General features: G+C 39.2%; 1 protein-coding gene across 1 annotated transcript in view; it reads left to right on the forward strand.

The window, feature by feature from the left end:
* The window catches only part of DLC1 (DLC1 Rho GTPase activating protein), a 419,579-nt gene that overhangs the window by 278,071 nt on the left and 127,173 nt on the right, over window positions 1-14,335 (forward strand). The window lies entirely within an intron of this gene.

Below are 14,335 nucleotides of genomic sequence, written 5' to 3' on the forward strand. Positions count from 1 at the left end.
GGAGATCACACAGTAGGCTCAGCAAATGCTTGGTTCTGGAGAGGAGTGGTTTTTATGAACTTCCAGGAAACTGGGCTGATTCAAATTGCTCAGTGTATAACCCAAGCCATGGTTGGGCAGCAGCAGCCAACCCCCCTGTTAGAACCATTGTGCCTGGTTCTAACGACTGCACTGGAGGGTCCTCAGAACAAGCAAAACACCTGAAAGGATGGAAGAACTTCCATATGAGGATAATTTGTATATAATCATGGAAGATCAGGGCTGGTAGGGACTTTGAAGCCATGTAAGCCTCCAGTCTCTACATTTTACTGAGGGAAAAAAAAAAACTCCATAACTGAAAAGACTCGGTGCTTTGTATTTTATTTCTTATTTTAGAAAGGTCAAATTATTTTCAGGACCCACCATGTCTCCTTTATCCCCTTGGTGCCTAGGAGCCAGGAACATCTAGCTATAGCTTTGTTCTTCTACTACCTAACAGTTTACCTGGGTGAGTAGTAAGTCTTTGTAGATAGAGATCAGATTGTAACATCAACCTCAAGTTGTTTTTATTTCAATAGAAAGGTGATAATCATTGCCCTGTATAACATTTATGCTAAATATTTTTAATTGATTCTTTTAACTCTATCTCCAAAGCACATGGAATAAGAGTTACCTGGCTCAGAGTATAAAAGGAATACTGTCAGAGTTTAATAAATTTTTTAAAGTAATTAAGAACCTATGGTTTAATACACTCAAACAAATTACCATTTTTCTTTTTTTCCCCACTGAAGGCATCATTATGTAGGTAATTTCCTATGGATATGAGCAGAGCAACTGTATGACAAGGTTGACAGCCTAATTAGGGGGTTAGGAATTCTAAGTTTTAATTCTGTCTTTAACATCAATTTATAAAGAGGATCAGACAGAATTTTATAATCACATTTTCCATTAGTTAAGGTAAAATAATACCATTACCTGATGTGGCAATCAACTTGAACTAAGATTGTTAAAAAGAATTGAACTAATAAATAAAACCTTTGAAGTTTGCAGAAAATCAAGAATCTGTAACATAACAATGTATTAGAAAACTGAGTGAGACTTAAAGAGATCATAGTCAAAGAGAGACTTCTACACCTTGATTTTGTACCATTTTCCTTGCTGAAACACCATAGTAGAGCCTACCTTCTACATTCTTTTAATCTTTAAGTAAATTCATGAATTCTTCTAGTTTATATGGTTTAAAGCATTCTACATTAACAGAATATATTTTTGATTTACTAGAAATATATTATTCAGAATTTTAAAAATAGGTGTCATTTTAACATCAGAAAATAGATAATACCTTAATTGTAGGTTTTTAAATTTCACTTTGCCTTTTACTGCTTCTTCCTGCTTCTTCCTGTTAGCATTTTGTATGATAAGTACCAAACCTTCTAGTCTTCAAACAATCCTCCTAAAAACTGCCAGCTATTTGTAGTCCTTTCTCCTCTATTTTGCTTTAATGGATGCTTTTAAAGCTGTTAGAAATTAAAGGCTGCCATGACTGAATGTGTATATGGCAATTTGTCCAAATTGACTTATTACTATGGCCTAGTGGGTGATGATGAGCCATCTGGCCCCATTTCTTAGGAAATATCCTCCAAGACAATGATTTCTGGGAAAAGATTCAATTATCTTTCAGCTAAAAAAAAGAAAAAAAACTCTAGAATTGGTGGGTTCAACCTATGGATTAATTATTGTGAATCCATAGTTTTTGAGACTTCGTCCTTTAATACTGCATTTCTTTCAACTGCACAAGAAAATTAACACAAATTAGCCCCAGGTTGATATTTTATACACAGGCTCAGAATACCACTCCTTGAAGGAAATTTATCATTCTGCAAAGATGAAAGTGGTTAGAGTTAGTTGAATATACAGATTTCCTTTTGGCTTTAAGCTTTGAGGAGAATGCAATGCTTTCTCTCCATATTTTCCATATAGCTCCCAGAGGAAAGAGGGACCAGCTTTAGACCCAATATCAAGCTATCAATACCTCATTTTATAAGTGCAAATAAAGCCATTGTCGTCCTTGGCCCATCGAATGTCATTCCATAGTCAAAGAGAACTTAGATACTTCATCTGTAAAATTAGAGTAAAAGATAAAGTGTATTTCTTCTTTTTACTGCCTTGCTCCCAGTTTTTCATTTCTAAATGGATATGCTTATAAAAATGCAAGCAGCCTCAATGCTCTTTATTATTAAATGCTGGATAAGACCCTATCACAATAAAAATGAGGAGAAAACAGCTATCACAAGTAAATTGCCTGTTAATCAAATGTATTATACACTCCTGTACAGCTTCTTTATACCCTAGAAACAACTTGAGTTCCCTTTGGGGAAAAGTATGGCCGATATGATGCAGAAAATGTTAGAAGTACACAAATTGCTCCATTTTCTTGTTGTTGTTGTAAATCTGCTAAACTTTACCTTATCTTTTTAAAGTAACGCGTGTGCGCGTGGCATACCTGCTCAGTCGTGTCCGACACTTTGCCACCCCATGGACCCTTTGTATCCCACCAGGGTTCTTTGTCCATGGAGTTTTCCAGACAAGAATGCTAGAGGGGGTTGTCATTTTCTACTCTAGGGGATCTTCCCAACCTCGGGATTGAACCCACATCTCTTTCATCTCCTGTATTGGCAGGTGGATTCTTTGCCATTTGGTGCCACCTGGAAAGCCCTTTTAAATTAATGTACTGTGGTAATCGATGCTTCAAGCGTAACATGCACAGTAATGAAGATTATCCTACCTACCCAGTTCCGGTGACTCCTGTACACAGTACAGAGTGCTCCCAGGTCAGCAGCAGGGGTGCAAAGGTTGTGCTCCTGCACCACAGGGATGCAGAGGAGCAGCATTTCCCACCCACTTCTCTGTTACAAGGGATGGCCTGTCCCAGGTAGCCTGGTCTCACTGTCTCATGGGCTCCTGACCTCTACCTAGAATTCAGCCTCTCCCTTATTGATTCAGACCAACATTCCTTGATGCTGGGAAAGATAGATGGCCAAAGGAGAAGGGGATGAGATGGTTTGCATAACCAACTCAATGGACATGAATTTGAGCAAACTCCAGGAGATAGTGGTGGAGAGAGGAGCCTGGCATGCTGCGGTTCATGGAGTCGCAAAGAGTCGGGCATGACTGAAGTCATGCTAAGTCATCACTAAGTCGACTGAAAAACTTTTAGAGGCTGCAAAATGTGTGAACAGCAAAGAACATGGGCTTTGACTGTAGCCTGACAGGCTCCTCTGTCCATGGGAGTTTTCAGGCAAGAGTACTAAAGTGGGTTGCCATTCTCTTCTCAAGGAGGTCTTCCCAGGGATTGAACATGGGTCTCCTGTATCGCAGGTGGGTTTCTTTACCAACTGAGCTACCAGGGAATCTAAATAAATACAAGTTAGGTTCAAATTTTGTGTCAGTGGTTTAATAGCTGAATGCGCTGGGCAAGATGCTGAACTTTTCTGAATCTTTCTTCTGTAGTTCACCTCAAAAGTAGGCATAATAATGTCTAATTTATAGAAAGGTGATGATGTTTAAAAGAGAAAACTCAAGTCCTCCTAAAGTTCTCAAAATATTTTCTGGTTTGTCTTCTTTTAAACAGTATTTATAAATCAGTAATTTGGGCTTTTTATTCTTTATATACAACTCATTTCTTTGCGAAAACAACCCCCCAAAATTCAACTTCCCAGCATTTGTGTGCCTTTTATGGTTGAGTGAGGCTTCAAAATTTAATCCATGTAACTCTCAAATGTTCATTCTACAGATATAACTTACATGCACCACTGTTTTATTTTATGTTCGACCTAAGACACATGTTTAAAAAAAGAACCAAGCAAAGGTATTTCTACCACTTGGCAAATGTTTCCCTATCTAGCCTCCTTTGATCTGAAATGGTAGTGCTTAGAAACAGTTTTCTTCATTTGTAATATTGTCCTCAGATCTCCATGTATACAAATCTTTTCTTCACAGGCTGTGTGTTTTCTTAAATGAACTATCCAAAATATATGTACTAATTAAGGCTGATTTCAGAATGCTAATTAGAATTAGACTTGGATGCTTATGTAAACAGGAAATAGGCTTGAAATAGACCTGTCCTGAATTACCCAGCCACTTACTAAATGTTTTATTGGAACCTGTGTTTGTCTTCAGCTAATGGATGATGGACCAGTCTCTAGCTTGGAGTGAATTGCATGCTGTTATCAGGTTTTTTTGAATGCAAATAAGCTGTGTGAAAAATAATTACAGTGTGATTCAGGGCTTAACACTGCCTTGAATATACTCCATTGTTTTAAAAATAAGAAAGAAAAAAAAAGAAAGACAAAAAATTTAATTGTTGTAGCTTATCAGTGGTTGAGACTCCGTGGCATTCAGTTATTATGATGTTAGTTAGCCTCAGAGACAGATGATAAACCAGTAGAATTCATTCCTGCAACCAGATCCTCAATCCCAGACTCTCTTGCTCTGAGGATTTATGGCATATGAAGGTTGTATTTATTTAATTATCAAACAGCTGGATGAAATAAACAACTCAGAAATATCCAAGTATCAAAACATTGTGTTGATGAAATATCCAGATGACAGGCCAGATTATTTGATGTTCATTAATGGGTTTAAATATTTTGTTGAAACTGAAACAGTGTGCTGGAAGATGAGGTGCACACTGAATGTGGGATTATAGGGCCTTTACTTATAATTCCTTTGGAGTACATGCTTATCCTATGCAAATTTCCTTCCATGAAATATACTCCATGACCTGAATAAAATTAAGAATAAGAGTCAGTCTTTATAGACGTCCATCAGCAGATGGATGGATAAGAAAGCTATGGTACATATACACAATGGAGTATTACTCAGCCATTAAAAAGAATACATTGAATCAGTTCTAATGAGGTGGGTGAAACTGGAGCCGGTTATACGGAGTGAAGTAAGCCAGAAAGAAAAACACCAATACAGTATACTAACGCATAGACACCCCACTCCAGTATTCTTGCCTGGAAAATCCCATGGATGGCGGAGCCTGGAAGGCTGCAGTCCATGGGGTCGCTGAGGGTCGGACACGACTGAGCAACTTCACTTTCACTTTTCACTTTCCTGCATTTGAGAAGGAAATGGCAACCCACTGCAGTGTTCTTGCCTGGAGAATCCCGGGGATGGGGATGCCTGGTGGGCTGCCGTCCGTGGGGTCGCACAGAGTTGGACACGACTGAAGCGACTTAGCAGCAGCAGTAGCAGTAACATATATGGAATTTAGAAAGATGGTAATAATAAGCCTGTATGCGAGACAGCAAAAGAGACACAGATGTATAGAACAGACTTCTGGACTCTATGGGAGAGGGAGAGGGAGAGGGTGGGATGATTTGGGAGAATGGCATTGAAACATGTATAATAACATGTAAGAAACGAATCGCCAGTCTAGGTTTGATGCAGGATGCAGGATGCTTGGGGCTGGTGCATTGGGATGACCCAGAGAGATGGTATGGGGAGGGAGGTGGAAGGGGGAACTCAGCACACCCGTGGCGGATTCATGTTGATATATGGCAAAGCCAATACAGTATTGTAAAGTAAAATAAAAAAAATGAAAAATGAAAAAGAGAGTCAGTCTTTAAAATACATTATCTTTTGAAAAGAAAATTTTAACTATTAGGAAGAAAGAGCACATAGTAAAAAATGTATTGAAACTTCAGATGAAAATAGGAACATCTGTCTGAAACGAGGATCACAGTGGCCAAGGGCTATACACAAACAGAAACCAGAGTTGTAAAATACCTATTTAGCAGTAGTCAAAAATGTGAACAGATACTATCCTTTCAATATTTTTTGTTTCCTACACGTGCCATTATTTCTTCCCCAAATATTACTGCTCCTTCAGAGAAAACAAGCAAACAGAACCAATCATGGAAGAGCTTTATTTCTTTCATGTTAAAACAATTTTTTCACCTATTACAGAAGAAGACAATGTAATGAAATAAATGGGTATTTTTAAGAACTCTAATACAGTATGATGTTTTATGAACGTACAGAAATAGCTTATACTTGAATTTAAAATTCCAGAAGTGGCGCGGTAAACATGCTGCTTCTCCTGCAGTTGCCAAGGCAGCCTTAATATCACTTGATGTGAAGATGGATTGTGGGGAGCAGCCTTTCAGTCATGGTTTTCTTCACACCCCAGAGTCTGCGATTTTAGTTGAATGGTCAGGTTGGAATGGCAAAGAAATAAGAATGGCTACCTAGTTACTGTGTGTGCGGTTGACTGGAGGACTGTCCCCGCACATTAACCCCCAACCCAGCTTCAGCATTCCTTGGCCCAGAACTGTTGGTCTCCCCAACCCTGTAAGTTTGGCTCTCTGGTCTCCTAATATTGCTTTACCTCTGACCCCATACTGTGTCTGCTGCTGAGACCAGTGGCCAAGTGAAACAGGGTCACCTCTCTATTTAGAACAGCTGCCACCATACTGATTAGGGAGCTAAGAACTCAAGGGGGGCCGTTGTGACAGACTTGGAGTAAATCAGAGTAAACAGTGGGCTAAGTTGGATGTGCCAGATATGTAGGGATTCCTAGGTTATTTGTGTCTTGTGGAGATGCCAGCAGCTGAACACAGCAACATGTTTTTAAAAAGCCACAAGGATTCCCTTTGTGAAGAAAATACAATCAAGTCTATCTCCATATAAGAAGTGATGGTTTGGTCCTTTCCTGCTGGTCCAGTGGTTGGGATGCTGCGCTTCCACTGGGGGAAGGGGTGCTGGTTTGATCCTTGGTCAGGGAGCTTTTGCATAGCATGAGGTGTGGCCGAAGAAAAACAGAAAGAATGGTTCCAAGTTCCCACTTTTGTAGCGAACACTGAAGGGGAAGATCAAAACATGCCATTTGCAAACAATTAGGGGGTAAGACATTTTAAACTAATGAGCACAGAACACTCAGTCAAGCACTCTGTGTGATCCTGGAGAGGTCGTATCTCAGGCTCCTCATCTGTTAAATTTCAAGAAGTTTGGACAAGATAACTGTTGCTCTATCTCCCTACTCTAACAGTCTTTGACTTGGTGGTGCCCAAGATTATAAAGTGAATGAAATTTCTAACTCATTGATTCTCTGTGTTTTCTAAATTTTATGCAAAGAACATATATTCCTTTTGTAAATTAGGAATTAAGGACTTAATTGTGTCTTTTTTGATTTAAAATATTTAGAGGCACAGAAACGCTAGAGATCACCTCCTTTGGTCATGGAAAAGTAAAAAGGTTAAGTAATTTGCCCAAATGTGTACAGTCGTCAATGGTGAGTCTTGGATTCTAACCAAATTCCTTTGACCCTAAGGCTGGCGCTCTTCAGTGATACATTAAACAGAAAATGGCAATCATCTCCATCAGTTAACAAGAATAAAACCCCTCCCTTGATTCTCTCTCATCTTCCTATCAGGATTTAAAAGAAATTAAGGCTTAGCAATAAAACCAACAATTTGAAGAACTTGGAGGTCAGGCACCTATTTGTACAGTCCACAAGTCCTGTGATAGACCAGACCACTTTCTCCTGTGCTGAGTATCCTGGCCCCCATGTGTCTCTCCTGTTAGCCAAGAGGCATGTGACACAGTGACCCACCAGCCCCTTCTCCAACCATAAGCAAAGTGGTAAATGCTTACAACCCTTTGCATGGTGTTTCTTGTCTATGTAATCCTGAAAACAATGTCTGTCTGGTTAGAATCCTCCTATACACATATTCCATACACTGTGCGTAGACAGCCTGTCTCCCCTCAATTCCCCAAGCGTCAGAACCTAAAAGAGGAGCGATGATGTGAGCTATCCTGGATGCGCTGCAGCCTAACCTTGCTTTACAATGTACTGTTTTAACAGTTTTGTGAGACAAACAATGACTCGTAAGCTTAAGAAATCAACAACAATAAACTAGAGAAAGCAAGCTGCTGCGTGAGTCTGATGAGGACTTCCAAGGCATTCTGGACTTTCAGCTGTAACCCTTTCCAGCACACCTTCTGTTCACACCAGCAGAAGCTAAATATAGTAGTTTTTAAGGTATCCTATAATCGCTATTTACTGGCTGAGAGTGCAAGAAATGGTTTATTGGCGAGTATCAATAAAACATCAAAGTCCCCCCTTAGAAGGCAGTGCCATTTCCCGCCTGTTTGATGCACATGAAATCAGTGACCCTAATAAGGCAGGGAAGGCTCATTAGGAAAAAAGCAACAATTTTCAGTGTCCTTTATGAGTGAGCAGCCACCACAGAGGAGATCAAAGGCTCCCTCAGTGGTATCTGTACGTCTGTTTTCTTTTCATCTAATGTGTTATTTGCTTAGTTGTTTGACAGCATCAAAGCTTTTGACCATTAGCTTCTTTGGTTTGCACGGAACCAAATCATTTTACTAATGCATCTGGTTTAAGATAGAAATGCTCCCGATAACCGCAGGTCACCAGTGTGAAGGAAATGAACACTTTCAGAATTTACCGTTAGCTTCTAGGGGCCAGGTTCTCTTCATCAGTCTGGAGGTGGATAGCTTCTTTGTTCCTGCATCTTATCAAGTCATCCATTATTTTTAAGGAAAAACACAATTTAGAGTCCAGGAAAAAGAAGCATATTCTCCCTCTACCCCCCATCTTTCAAGAGCTTTATTGAGATATAATTCACATACTATACAATTCACCTTTTAAAGTGTATAATTCAAATTGTTTTTAGTATATTCACAGAGTTGTGCAGTCTTAGAACATTTCATCACCCCGTAAAGAAACCCTCGACTGGATCACATTGTTTACCTTAAATTTACACAATGTTATAAGTCAGTAAAGCTGGGAAACAAAGGTGAGGGGGAAAAAGGAAAGAAGCCAAGTGCCTATTAGCAGCGACTCTACCTTTTCCCCACAAACCTTTCTACCTCCATCCCCCCATGACCAGGCAACTATTCCTCTACTTTTAGCTTCTATGCATTTGCCTATTCCAAATATTTCATCTACTAGAATTATACAAAATATGATCCTTTACAACTGGCTTTGATAACTTAAAGTCTTGTAGCATGTATCAATACTTTATTACCAAACAATATCCCATTGTAAGTATATACCACATTTTATTTATCCATTTATCAGTAGACAGACATTTGGGTTGTTTCTGCTTTGGGCTATCCTAAATAATACCACTGTGAACATTCTTATACAAGTTGTGGTGTGTACATATATTTTCATTTCTCTTGTGTATATACCTAGGAGTGGAATGCTGGATCATATTGTAACTCTATGTTTAACCTTTTGAGGATGTGCCAGGCTGTTTTCCAAAGCTGTGGCAGCATTTACGTTCTCATCAGGTGAGAGTTCCAAGCCCTCCACATCCTCACCAACACACATTCCTGTCTCTCTTTTTGATTAGAGCCATCCTAGCAGGTATGACATGGTATCTTTTTGTGGTTTTGATGTACGTTTCCCATTCTGTATTCATGGATAGTACTGCTTATCCTGTTTTTATGCTTATTGACCGTATTGGTATGCCCTCCCTGAAGAAATGTCCATCCAAATCCTCTGCCTATTTTTTAACCAAGTTGTCTTTTTATTACTGAGGACATGCAGAGAGGCAGGTTCAATGCCTGGATCGGGAAGATTCCCTGGAAGAGGGCATGGCAACCCACTCCAGGATTCTTGCCTGGAGAATCCCATGGACAGAGGAGCCTGGTGAGCTAGAGTTCATGGGGTTTCTAAGAGTCGGACACAACTGAAGTGACTTAGCACACACACATGCATGAGTGCTTCATGTATTCTAGACATGAATCCTCGAATATGTAATTTGCAAGTGTTTTCTCTTTTTAATTTTATTTAGATGTTCTCCAGTAATTGTGTGTTTCCTGTTTATATGAACAGGAAATTCCTTCAAAAGGAATCATGAGTCACAATAGAGGAAATAAAATATGTTTAAGAATGCTCTTTTGACAAATATACAGATTGAAAGAGAAGAAGCTCTAATCATAATATTAGAATAAGAACTTAGTAAGTCGTTACCATAGCCCATTTGGTTTTGTTGCAAATTACCCTGATATACGTACCCTCTTGTAACTTTCCTAACAGCCCTTCAAAATATTACATTTATCCCATTTACTAATGGAAAAAATGAAGGGATGGGAACAGAGTAGAAATATTCTGTAAAGTACCTTCTCACACTTAAGATTAAGTCCACTACATAAAATGCCCCAATATGCAGGTCAAAGTATTTTGTATTTCTATTCAGTGAAATATAAAAGCCATCACACTAGTTGTGTGAAATGGTATTCTTTAATACTTTACCTCTTTGTATGTGATGCCTTAATATAAGATGGTAAGTAAAACAGTAGCCAGTATCACAATAAATTAGCCGTGGAATGACTACAGATATCAGCTATCTCAAAAATTTAATTTATCTTTTATCATGTCTTAAAATGCATATATCTGTCCCTCTGAGAGTGTGCATTGAATTAAAGGACTCATTATGACTATAGGGCGTGTGTCTTGGGTTTTTATCTAATAGTAACGCATAAACTTGAGAAAATAGTACACATACTGTATTCTGCCATTAACTTAAAGTGTGAAACCAGACAAAGCATTTCTGGTGAAGTGCAGTATGTATGTGTGTTCACTATCATGTAAGCAGCACTAATTTCTCTGTGAAAAAGTGCAAGTGTTAGTCACTCAGTTCGGTCTAACTCTTTGTGACCCTATGGACTGTAGCCCACCAGGCTCCTCTGTCAACGGGATTTCCCAGACAAGAGTACTGGGAGTGGGTAGCCATTCCCTTCTCCAGGGCATCTTCCTGGCCCAGGGACTGAACACAGGTCTCCTGCATTGCAGGTAGATTCTTTACTATCTGAGCCACCTGTATCTTTACCAAAATATGAAAGTATATGTGAAATAATTGTATTCTAACTTCCTAGGGAAAAACTCGCAATGTAAATCAAAAGGAGCATTCATCAAGAGTGTTATACTCAAGTCAATTAAGCAATTCTTGGGAAAAAATAATTTTCCAACTGCAGAAAAAAGGCAATCTCTGTTGTCTTGTTCCCCCCAAAATGGACCCATGCACATGGGCGTCACCCCTTCTGTGTGTTGCATGTGCAGTTTAGTGTTCTTATTAGCTCTCTTCTAACCAGTGGTGAGTTCAGAAATACCTGTTCCGCGGGAAGGAAGTGAATGATCTGTTTGCCCTCTTTGGTTGTAGGTGCCAGCCAGGCTGTTCACATTCCTTCCTGAACTCTGTTGGACCAATCTCTTTACTTCCCCTGTTTGGGAAATCTTCAGATGTAGATGTGATGATTACATTGGTTGGAGTGCCTGGAGAATGAAGCCTTTGAAAGCGTCCTGGGGCTGCCTCAACAGTCCAGGGGAAACACGCTCTCAGTCAAGAGCCACTTTGAAAAAGAAGTATGGTTTTCTTCTCGGCAGAACTCCCACCTTTATATAAGAATATCAGCTTTCTATTTAAAATCACACAGGGGTATAGAAGAAACAAGCATTTCCTGTGAAACAGACTTTAATTAGTTGAGATTAAGTGGCTGAGCTCTCCAAGAATTCTTCAGATTGGCGTTTCGTTTCCTGATACAGATAGGAAAACTCACTGAAGCCCTCACAAAGAAATAAATGACTGAGCCCCTAACCCAGAAGCCCATCTTCCATTATTACCTAGAAAATTCCTAGAGAAGCTTCTGTGTTTTGGTTTTGTCTTTGATGGTTAACTTACCCAGTGCATTATATTATTTGCTGGGTGAGAAAGTTGGCCTTTGGTTCTCGGGTGAGCAGCTGCAGTCAACATAGCTGGAGGAGAGAGAATCTGTAAGCGCTCAACCCTGTGGATTACCACCCTATCTCACCCTTACTGTGCACATGGCCCTGTGCTAATATGGGGCAAGGAAATGTCGTTTAAGAGGAAGTAGCTCCTTAAGGAAGGAAGTGGGCAGTGCAGGAAAAACAAACCAGAACCTTCTCAGAATAGAATTCACCCTTGACCACCACTTGAAGCTCCCCACCCCATGTCCGAGTCTTGCCGGACAGGGATACACATGTCAAAACCTGTCCAAGCCTGCCCTGCCCATAAACAATTATCAGTGTTCTAAAATCAACTTCACTGGCGTTTGGAGCTCTCAGATACTACGTAGGCTCTCACGTCCTTAATAAACAGATGAGTCGACACCATTTGTTCACACTTTGCAAAGAATTTTACATTCCTCCAACAGCAGCCAAGAAGCAAATAACATTAATGAGATTCAGTGGCCCCTTAGTTCATGAAGAAGCTCTTCTGACCAGCAGAGCGGCTATCTGCTCATTGACAATGAGATCCTCTAGAAAATAGGCTCTGGTTTCATGTACATGTCTCAGAAAACAAGTAGCTAGTCATTGTTTTTATAGAAGATTCACTGTTTTCTTAAAAGCTCTTTGGTTGTTTTACAGAGAAAATGTATTTAATTTATTTTATTCTGAAGCCCGGAAAGTCCAAGATCAAGGTGCCAGCAGATTCAGTCTCTTCAGGGAGCTCACTTTTCTTTTCTTCTCAAGCTCTCATCAGAATCAGCCTGAATAGTCCATTTATGACAATGGCCTTTTTCCTTAGGCTTTTTCTAGCAGGCACCTGAAAACTTTTCCAGCTTCTCCTGTAGCCCAGCTCTGGTCACCTCATTCCCAGTTCACAAAAACCTTCAGAAGTTCCTCTGTTGCTTTTGAAATAGAGTTCAATCACTTCACTTGGCACTGAATGTCTCTATAACCTTGACCACTGCTTCTCCAGGTTTCCTCTCATTTCATATACTCTGCATTCCTTCACCTTGGCATGAACATATATCATGAACAGGCATCAGTTTTTTTCCTCTAATTTTTCCAGTGTTGGAGCCAGGGAATGGGTGAATTGCCCACTAACTCTTAAAGACGTCTACTTACAAATGTTCATTTAGCCAAAGCAAACTATATAGATACATATATCTTCAAGGAGGTAGTGAAAGCCGAACGTGACATATACCCAATAAAAGGAGAATTGAAGTACTGGTGAGCATTCCTAGGGACCACCACACTCTAAAACCATCATATGTTAAACAGAAGCAGTTTATGTGAAATATAATCTAAAGATCCCAATTGTTTGTAATCAAAAACAAAAAGTTTTGTTGTCAGATATTTTATATGCCCTCAGAGCCTATGGTTATTCCAAAAATTTGATAATCTCGTCATGGCGATTCAGGGTAAAATAAATGCAAAAAGAAACAGCTTCTTAAACATACTCTCTGTACATTTTCCTTTCTTATTAGAGTTAGTTTCAGACATTCTTCACATTTTTAGGAAATCGTTGATTTGTTTCTATTTCACTATGTAATTTAAAACCCTCTACCTTTTACTGAAATGTATTAACCACTGAAAAATTAAAAGCAATATAAAAGTAGAAACAGTTGAAGCCAGTTTTAAAGACTTAAAGACTAAAATAAATTTTTCAAATTATAATGCTCTACTTTAATGTATATATGTATGTATTCCTAGCAGTCCAATAAAATGGAGTGCTTGTTATTTATTGGAATTTGACATTCCAGTGGTGTTAGCCAACCAAGTAATTCTTTTTTCAAGTTTCCTGCTCAAAAATGTGTACAAAGAAATGTTGCTATACCAATTAATATTGATGGTTTGGTTTGCAACATGAAGTTAAAGTTAGTTTTATGTATTCTCTTTTTGCCTTATTTAATGAATATCCTTGGTGGTCAGCTTTTTCTTTTAGACTTTTTAATCCTTGTTGCATTGAAGAAAAGTATCAAAGGAATGATCAAAAATAGACATAACACAAAAAGTAAGCTTCAGAGACGTAAATAGATTATAGTGTTAGTTTAAATGAGCATTTATTGTTCTTTAAACAAAGCACAACTGTCTTAGGTGCCAAGATGCCCCGCAAGATATTAGACACTGAGAGACTTGTGGGGTGAGGGGAAGGTGCAGTTCTTGTCTGATGAGCTAAGGAAACAGTTTTTATTGAGTGCCTACTATGTGCACTACTCTGTACTAAGTGACTTAAATATAGTCTGTCACATTAGCCTTTAACAAACCTACAATGTTACTCTCCCCTCTCTGCAAATGAAAGCATCAAGGCACGAATATTTAGGAAGATTCCAAAAGGTCACACAACTAGTAACGGATGGAATTAAGATTTCAACCAGGTTTGTTCAATTCCAAATCCTAAACTCCTCACATCATGGTGGAGAAGGGAGGCACAGTTCCTAGAAAGCAGAAAGGTGTGGAAGAACAGTATCTCGGAAGAACAATCAGCAGGGGCAGGAGGAAAGCTGTGCCAGGAGGGAGTTCTGGAATCACCAGGGGGTGCCTGGGGTTTAGAAACTCTTTTGAATT

Source organism: Budorcas taxicolor, chromosome 24 (assembly GCF_023091745.1).
Source record: "Budorcas taxicolor isolate Tak-1 chromosome 24, Takin1.1, whole genome shotgun sequence".
In the NCBI taxonomy this organism is placed as follows: domain Eukaryota; kingdom Metazoa; phylum Chordata; class Mammalia; order Artiodactyla; family Bovidae; genus Budorcas; species Budorcas taxicolor.